The following is a 10,222-nucleotide window of genomic DNA, read 5'->3' on the forward strand; positions in this document are numbered from 1 at the left end:
ATTCCTCGCAAAGAAGCTTCTTTTGCCGCCTTATCCGCTTCTTCGTTTAGGTTGACTCCTTTGTGAGCTGGGACCCAAAGAAAGCTGACCGTATATCCTGCATCCTTCAAAAGCTTTAAATTCTTCCGGATCTCGAACCACAACATAGGCGTAGAACTTGTTATTCTGTTGCTGGCCAGGCTAGTTAAGCTACTCATACTGTCTGTTAATATGACGAACTTTCTGCCACCCAAGTCAAATAAGCTTTGCACTGCACTTAATAGCACAACCATTTCTGCAGTAAACACGGATGAGCACTTCGGGAGTTTCCTTAATATAGCTTCCGGTAGAGATGCAGAAATCACCGCTGCTCCTACGTCGTCTTCACATTTAGACCCATCCGTGGCTAAACACGTGTACCCATCATACCTGGTCGACAAGACTTCTTGAACCTGTTGATCCCAACTCATATTCGCATTTCCTGGTTTTGAATGAATGGAGAGATCGATTTTCGGCACATAGTGTTTTACTTCTCTTTCGTACACATAACAAGGTAGACGATCAAGTAATCTCCCATCATCCGTTAATGCGTTCCTCATCCTTATAATACCTCGGCTGATTGCAGACGATGTATCATCTCGGGCCATCACCGGTACAGCGTATTTCTCATGCCACTTACGAAGAGAGAACCTTTTTCTCACGAAGTTTTCCGCAGCAATTTCTCTCCTGATCTGAAGAGGTTCGATACCACTCAACACTTCCAATGACTGTGTGTGGGTAGTTTTCGTGGCCCCAATGCATATTCTTATACACTGCCACTGAATGCGATCTAACTGGACTGAGATCCACTCGGGGCAGTCTGCAAAAAATATTGCTCCATACTCTAGTATTGGTCTTATACAAGACTTATAGACTTTCAACAGCACTGAGGGGTGAGAACCCCATGTCTGACCAGCCACACTACGAAGGAAGTTTATGTAGGGGTACACTCGGCGCTTGAGGTATTGCACGTGATTATTCCAGGAGAGAGTTGAAGTCAAATATAACCCTAATAACTTGGCGTTGTATTCGTGAGGGATCCGAGCGTTTCCAATGATGATCTTCGGCTCGTATACGGGTTTACGTGAAGCAAAAAGCAGGGTACTGCATTTAGATGGCGATAATTCCAGCCCAATATTCGTGAGGTCGAACACTACACCATCCAACGCTTGCTGGACCACTGTTTCGCTCCTGGCTATATCCTTCCCAGACGTCACCAGCGTCATGTCATCTGCAAAGCTAACTAGAATCACTCCATCTCGTTCTGACGCGTTCTTCACTACATTGTTTATGTACACATTGAAACACAATGGGCTAAGTGGAGACCCTTGTGGGAGCCCTATCCAGGTAGTTCGTATATTGTTCACACTATCGTTGATTTGCACATTTAGCCTTCGTTCCCGAAACAAGTAGTAGATGATTCTGACAAGATTGACGGGAATACGCCAACGTAAAAGTTCGTCCACCAGCTTGTTGATATTTACACAGTCATAAGCACTTCGTATGTCTAGCATGCACATGAGAGCATGCTCGCGGCTGGATATCGCTTCACGTGCAACGTTAACTATTGATAACAGGGCATCCTGAGTACCTTTCCCTTTGCGAAATCCGCAGAGATTTTCCGTAAACAAATCTTCAGATTCCATTATCCACTCCACCTTCTCCTTGATCATCAGCTCAAACACTTTACGGAAACAGGATGCAAGAGCAATCGGTCTGAACGATTTAGCTGCATCTGCACTTTGACCGGGTTTCAGAATGGGCACTATGTTGAACACTTTCCAGCTTTCAGGAATGACTCCTGAGATGAAGACTTCGTTGTAAATTTTCAGCAACACTGCTCTGGCATCATTGGGTAGATATCGTAGGGCAGCATAAGAAATTCCGTCAACCCCAGGAGCTGAGTTACTTGTCTCTTCTAGAACTCTATCCAAATCTTGAATGGAGAAATAGCTCTGTGTTCCATCATTCACCTCAACGGGTAGCCCAGTATGCAACGGCTCCATGGTGGATGCAGGGGCCAATCTTTGAAGAAGCTCGTCCATCATTTCTGGATCTCTTGGATTGTTACTACTGTGTCTTCCTTTGAATTTACGGGCCATGCGCCACAATGCAGGTAGAGATGTGTCACTGTCCAACGAATCACAAAACTTACTCCACGCATCACTCTTCTTAGCTTTGGCCATTTGCTTAAATTCACTTTCACATTTCTGGTACGCTTCATACAAACACACGGAATAACCACTACGCCTCCACGCACGGAAGCTATCGCGAACTTGTTTCACTTTCCTATCCAGTTCTGAGTCCCACCATGGTTGTGGCGTTCTGTAACAGTTATTATTTTTTCTGGGTGTAGACACAGACACTATGCTTTCTTGGATAATATCATAGAAGACTTCGAAATTTTCACATGTTGACCTTTCTACTCTTCTCAATACTTCTGCTGGATACTCTTCCCAATTTACGCGATGGAACGGTTTTTTATTCGCAGTATCGCTTGTGGTATGCTCCATATCAAATATAATAGGAACATGATCACTACTGAAGGGATGGTCCAAAGTATCCCAGTTGAAGCATAAGCTGATATCCGCAGTCGTGACCGTTAGGTCGATAGCACTGGACGCTCTAGACCGATCGAACCTGGTGTGATTTCCATTGTTGAGAACGACCAACCCAAGAGTTTCAAGCACGTCGTGTACCGCGTTTCCTTTTCTGTCGTTTTCTCGATTTCCCCAGAGAGTGTGTTTGGCATTCCAGTCCCCACCCACAATAAAAGGCTTTGGAATTGATTCGAGGAATGTTTGCAGCTCTCGTGCATTAACTGTTGAGCAAGAATGAATATAAATTGAAACTATCGTTAAAGTTCCCTGGGAACTTACGATCGAGCAACCAATCACGTCGATCCCTGCTGGGCCGTTGAGAAGTAAAGGCATAGGATTCATACGCTCGTCGACGGCTATCATAACGCCTCTAGAGTTTCTCTGATGGTCCTTCCTCAGCACTTTGAAACCTTTAAGTTGAAACTGCATTGATGGATCCAGATGTGTCTCCGAAAGTAATATAATTGATGTGTCGAGTGTGTTGGTAAGATTTACTAATGCTGTATGTTTTTTCTTGATGCCCCTACAGTTCCATTGGAGAAACTTCAGGGGTACATGGGTCGAATTGTTGTTCTTGGTGGAGCTCATAAACGGTTGGGAGACTCACATTCTCCACCACTACTTTGTTCCGTAGAGAGAAATTGTTGTATGTTTATAACCTCTCCTGCGGTCGAGTCCAAATCGGAGAACATATCACACGGTATATCCTCTCCTACGGCAGCAACTGTTTGTTGAAAGGCTGACGATTCTCCTTGTTCTACATGTTCATCATCGCTGCTGACGATGATATCCACTTCGACTGTGGACCGCACCTTCAACGGCGGATAAGCTTCGTCATCGCTGAAGTCGTGTTTCTCTGAGCTTTTGCGCTTCATGCTAATTGCCTCTTCGTCGGTTGAACCTGATACTGCAGCGGTCGAGAACGATTTCGATGGTTGCTCAGTTGGGCTTGGGATCACTTCAGTGGTACGCCAAGTACCGATTGCATTGGTATTGTGTTCGACTGCGGTACACTCCACAGCTACATCAACATTATTGTTCGGAGCCAGAGCGGCGAACCAGTCAGTCTTTCCTTGCGAAAAACTTGATTGCCTCTTCTTCTCCTCTTCACGCTTTTTCTCGAAAATTGGACATCTCTTGCTGTCGTTGGCTCTGTGATCTCCAGAGCAATTAACGCAGAGTGGTCCTCCAATACAGACGTGCTCCTCATCTACACTTTCGGCTTGACAGGATTGACATCTACGCTTGCTTTTACATTGTTTCATGACGTGGCCAAATCTCCAACACTGCCGACATTGTCTAACCGGATAGTTGTATTGCCGAACAGGGTACAGAGCGCCGTCCAATTCGACATGCGATGGAATTTTATGTCCGGCGAACGTGATAACCACCAACGGTAGTTGTATTGGTCCTCTCTCTCCTTTCCTCTCCATTCGCCTAACCTCGATTATCTCGGGATTGTTAACTTGGTAGCACTTCGCTTTCTCAAACGAAATCAAATAGTCCAGGTCCTCATCCTCAACGTTCTCGACGTATGCTACTCCCAAGCATTCCACCAGCCTTTGGGGAATGTTCCATTTCACAGCATCGTATTGCTTAGTCGATAGAGCGTTGGCCGCCTCTGCGGAGGCCATGAGGAATTTCGCCTTTCTACGTGACATCTGCAATGCTTTCACATAGGCTTCTCCGAAGTCTCGTATCACCAGCTTAGCTAGCCGTGCAAGTTGGAGTTCTTCGTTATCGGATTCCGCGATTACGATAAATGGTCCACCGCCCGATTGACCATATTTCCGCGCGCGGGGTTTACCTGCTCCGAGATTTCCATTGGCAGCCATTGTAACAAACCGTAGAGAAAACAACTTTGGAAACGCTAACCGAGTGGCAAACTACGTGTTTTCGCTTCGAAAGCTAGATACAAACTGATCTTCTTTATTTTTCCTGGATTTTTCTTATATTTAGTCAAGGGGAATAGTTGCGCTAAGAAATGCATGGTACCCTTCCCCTTTTTGTGGTACCCGAAAATACGTGGCTTTTTTGTATTTATATTATACGTTCCAAATATTGTGTCAATTGGTTCAAAATTGGCTTAGTTATAGCAGAAAAGTGCCCAAAATAGGACCCCTGCCGGGATGGTTCCACTTCCCTTCTACATGCTTTTACTCAAATTTCATCGTTTTGCTAATTATCAATAGTTTAAACTGCATTACTACCCATTATATTCTAATGAAGTTTTCATCCCAGACCTATTTTAAGGCCTCCAAAGTACTCCAAAGTTTGTGTCTCAAATCCAACATGCAGAACCAAATTTTATATACGATGAATGATCACAGAACATAGTCTACGGTACTCAAAAAGCCTAAATTGGGTGATCTAGGTCATCCAAACTACTCTGGAATTCATTTTCTTAAGATCTACTAGATCTAGCATTATTTGTGTTCATTCTGTTCAATAAGAAATTAAGTCATGTTGATATCTATTAAACCTCATAATGCTACGAGCAACTTTAAATTGTTGTAGTTGGACATCCCGTGAAATACAAATGACCTCCAATACACTTTGAAGTTTGGATTACGATATCTACATACTGTTTCAAGCTTTAATTGTAAAACATATTCGTGGAATATAGTCTATGTGCTGATGGTGCCTCAGTGCGCAACTATGATATTTTTGACATTCATGGATTATTCCAGGCTTTCCAAACTATTCTGGAATTCGGACCTTCAAGATCTACAGGCTCTACTCTTGAATCGGCATAATTCTTTCACGGTTGTGTCTGTTGCACCTCATAATATTACGAGTATCTCTATGAGTTGCTAGTTGGGTGTTCTGTCCACTGGCATATAAATGGACACCAATGTATTTTGTAGTATGAGTCGATATATCTGTAAATCTTTGGATATTTTTATTGAAGCAATGCTCGCGGAATATAATCCATGCTACTCTTAGATCCTCAGAGTGCAATTCTAATAACTTAGCAACATTCACTTGGTCATCCAAACTATTCTAGAATGTAGTCCTTCAAGGTCTACAAGCTCTAGTTTTGTATCTTTTTACTTTATCGGTGTAAATCTTTCACGATTATTACTGTTGTATCCCAATGTGTATATCTCAACACATTTTCATTTTCGCGAAAGCTGGCCGAATATGATCTAGGCAATTATAATGACAAAAGCCTGCGATTGTAATGAAAATAACTTTGATATATGTATTCATTTGGTGATCTAGGTCATCTAAACTACTGTGGAATTAAGACATTCAAGATCCGCAGGCTCTATTCTTATTCCTCTTCACACTATTAGTAAAATACTTTCATGATTCTTTTGTACTCCAAGACTTTTGTCAAGCATTTGCTCCAGGAATTTCTCCAGGAATACCGCCAAAAACTCCTTCATGAATTCATCCAGGATCCACGATGAAATTCTCCATAAATTCCTCTAGAAATTATTACTGGCATTACTCCAAAAAATCTCCCGGGAATTCTTTAAAAGTTTCTCCAGGAATTCCTTCTAATTATTTTTTCTAGGAAATCCTCAAAAATTGCTTAAGGAATTATTCCGATAATTTCTCCAGGAATTCCTCCAATAAATCCTCCAAAAGTTCCTTCAAAAAATCCTTTAGGAATTTCTCTAAGACATTCTTCCAAGAAAAACATTCGTCCAGAAATTCCTCCAAGAATTTCTCCAGGAATTCCTCCAAGAATTCTTCAAGTAATGCCTCCAAGAATCCCTATAGAAATTTCTCCAGAAATTCCTCTAAGAATTCCTCCAGGGAATCCTCCAGAAATTATTTCAAAAATTACTCCTGGAATTCCTCCGAGATATCTTTCAGGCATTTCTCCAGAAATTCCTCCAGGAATTCGCCAAGAAATTTTTCTAGGCATTCCTACAGAAATTACTTCAGGAATTTCTTCAGGAACTTCTTCATGAATTCTTCGAACAATTCATCCAGAGTTTCTCCAAGAATTCTTTCAGGGATTTCTACAGGATCTATTCATAGACTTCTTCCCAGAATTCCTTTAACGATTTCTCCTGGAATTACTCCAAGAATTCTGTTAACAATTTCTCCAAAAATCCTGCACAAATTACTTCAAAAAATCCTTAAGGATTTTTTCCAAGAATTTCTCCAGATATTCCTCCTAGACTTCTGCTAAGAATTCCTCCAAAAATCCGTCCAGGAATTTCTCCACAAATTCTTTCAAGTATTCCTACAGGAACTCTAAAAGAATTGCTCCAATACTTCTGCCAAAAATTCCTCCAAGAATCCCTCCTGGAATTCGGTCAGGGATTACTTTATAAACTCCTCTAGGACTACCATCAAGGATTGTATTCAAGGAGTGTATTGATAGTATGAAGATTTATAAGGACTGACTTAAATAAGTCATGTCTGGGCAGGTGGACTTTTCGTTGAAGTCAGCAACATTACGACCAGATTACATACAACTGTGGAGCGGACCTGGTGTGATGGTAAAAACACTTGACTATCACGCCGAGGACCTGGGATTGAATCCCACTCCCGACAAACTCACAAAATGTGAGTTGTGGGCTCTTCCTTTTTTGCACTTTTGATTGTTTTGGAAGTTGGCTATCACCAGCACATGTTTTCATAACAATTTAGAAAGTTTGGACAGACTTTCTGAATAAATACATTAGGGTCTTGTACCATTTGGGCAGGTGTACCTATTTTGGGCACTTGCCGCTATAGCTAAGTCAATTCCAAACCGATTGATTTGATTTTTTGTATAGAGTTAGACACTATACGAGCCTAACTCTATACAAAAATTCAAATCAATCGGTTTGAAATTGACTTAGTTATAATGACAAGTGCCCAAAATAGATACACCTCCCCAAATGGTACAATACCCTATATCACTTTCATATGTTTCGACAAATTTACCGTGCATAGCACTCAATCTTACACAATCATAATTATTTCTTTTAACTTACTGTACTTTTTATCGTTTTTGAGAAACTTAAAAAAATTCAGGAAAAACTGGGTCAACCCAAGCAAAACCATCGTCGGAACGGTTGTCCAAAACCTTATGAAGAAAACCAAGAAGAAAGTGCGAGAGGTGGCAAGATCCACGAAAAATTAAATATACAATGATGTCATGGGCTTTTCTAATGGTCAATAAACAATGTAATTGAGTTAAATTTACAAAATAAACAAAAAAAATCAAATACAGCAATTTCCAGGTGTACTCATAATTAACGATACAGTCCTTAAGTAAATCAATTCCTCGAATAGATTCCTGAGTACCTAGGATGGCCTGGTTGAAGTCAGGCCATGAGTTCATTGAGCTGTAGATGATCTGTAATCACATGTTTTACCTATGGATCCTCTGTGTACTACATAAACTCACATTTCGGAATTATTTTGCATTACTTTTCCAAATATTCAAATCCAAACACATCTTATTTGCAAAACGAAAGGATTGAGACTTTGTACATGCTGACGAACTGTTCTGTACTGTACATGCTGCGCTGCGCTGTATCTGTAAAATACATGCCAATACATTTTCATATCGTGTAAAAATGCATCATCATTCACTTTGTTCACATTCACGTAATATTTCAAATTTTCTTGTTTATGTGCAAGTAGGACAATTTACAGTAGTCCTCATGCATATAAAAATCTATAATAACAGTTTAGCTACAACAAATTGAGTTCTTGCATTAATTTCAACCAAATCATCCTGGGTTCTCATGAATCTAATCGAAAAGCTTATTTATTCTATTCTGTGTAATTTCGGTTACAAAAGCTAACATATATGTTTGCCATACTAATACATTACTCCAACTGCTGCCCATCTATGGTTCTCACCTGGAATCAAGGCATCAAATTGTCCTTGGAATAGTTATGAGCGACTTTACAGTCACGCATGATGTAATATGAGTTTATGTAGTGCACAGAGGTTCCATAGGTGAAACATGTGATTATGGTTTATCAACAGCTCAATGAACTCAAGGCCATCTAGGGTACTCAGGAATCTATTCGAGGAATTTACTTACTTTTGTTTGGCGAAGTATTGGTATCTGGAGCCAACCGCTGTTTTCCTTTTGGAAATAGCTCTAATTATAGTCCATCTACAGTTCTTTGAAGTCAAGGCATGACTACGCTTAAGTCATCAAATTTTCCTAGGAATAGTTGTGAGAGGACTTCTCATTGATACATGATAAAATATGAGTTTATGTAGAGTACAGAGGTTCCACATACAGTTTTGAAACGGATTTGCCCGATGACGGACGCGAGTGAAGTGAGTTCGGACGGGAATTCACGACAATGTCGCGGTTGGTAGAATACCTTTGCTCCCGAATTGTATTTAATCGCTCGGCCTCTTATATTTTATACGCGAGTTTGTTGTGAACATGTGCTTTTAATATTCAGTGACAAGCAGGGCGCGGAGGCTGAAACATGCCGCATTTCGTCTTTACCGCGTTTTTGCATTTTTCTTTGTGTTTTCGTTCGTACTTGAGTGGAACACTGATGGAAGAGTGAACGGTCGTCGGTCGTCAGTGACAAGCAGGGCGCGGAGGCTGAAACATGCCGTATTTCGTCTTTACCGCGTTTTTGCATTTTTCTTTGTGTTTTCGTTCGTACTTGAGTGGAACACTGATGGAAGAGTGAACGGTCGTCGGTCGTCAGTGACAAGCAGGGCGCGGAGGCTGAAACATGCCGCATTTCGTCTTTACCGCGTTTTTGCATTTTTCTTTGTGTTTTTTGTTCGCACTTTATGTAAACGATCGACGATGGCTCGGTGGCAAGAGACCACATTGCCCGCATCGTGGTGCTCGTGTTCGTCGTTATTCCGAGTTCGGAAATGCTAGTATCCAAGAGATTGTTTTTCAGTGCATCGGGTATTCTCGCTTATGTATTTTTTTCGGATTCTTCGATGGACGATCGGAGAATCAGCGAGTGGTGTGAACGAGTGCACATTTAATATGGTTGGACCGTTTGCATGCTGAGACCAAAGCCAAACATAGAAAACCAGCTGGTCAGGATTACCCGGTGAGTTCGTTCCTTATTATTACTTTTTATAATTGAACATGACATATATAGGGGTCTCGGAGGGGTAGCCTAAGGAAGTTAAATGAACTGGTTTCCGGGCAAATGTTCGTGGGGTGGCCAGACATTGTCACGAGATAACAACTATCATGTTGTTTTCCGAAGGTCCCCAGTGAATTTAGCTTACCCTGCTACAACAAACCATCAGGTAGATCATTCCGTTCCGGTATGACTCTGCAGCCATAGGTAATCCTTGCGCTGATGGTGGGTACACAATCATCATCATCATCATCATCAGTACAGAGGTTCCACATACATACGTAAAATATGTGATTTCTGTTTATCAACAGTTCCATGAGCTCAAGATCTGACTTCAAACAGGTCTTCCCGGATACTCAGGAATCTATTCGATAAATTTACTTACTACTGTTTGGTGTAGTATTGGTTTCTGGAGCTAACCGCTTTTTTCGGAATGTTCAATATCCCAAGAACTCAAAGGAGACCCATCGGAGAAGCGCAAAATCGAACCTGTAGCAACTTGAACTATCATTAGGCAATGGAATTCCATTGTCCATTGTCCATTAATTACGTAAGGGTTTATA

This window comes from Aedes albopictus, chromosome 2 (genome assembly GCF_035046485.1).
Source record: "Aedes albopictus strain Foshan chromosome 2, AalbF5, whole genome shotgun sequence".
Lineage (NCBI taxonomy): Eukaryota > Metazoa > Arthropoda > Insecta > Diptera > Culicidae > Aedes > Aedes albopictus.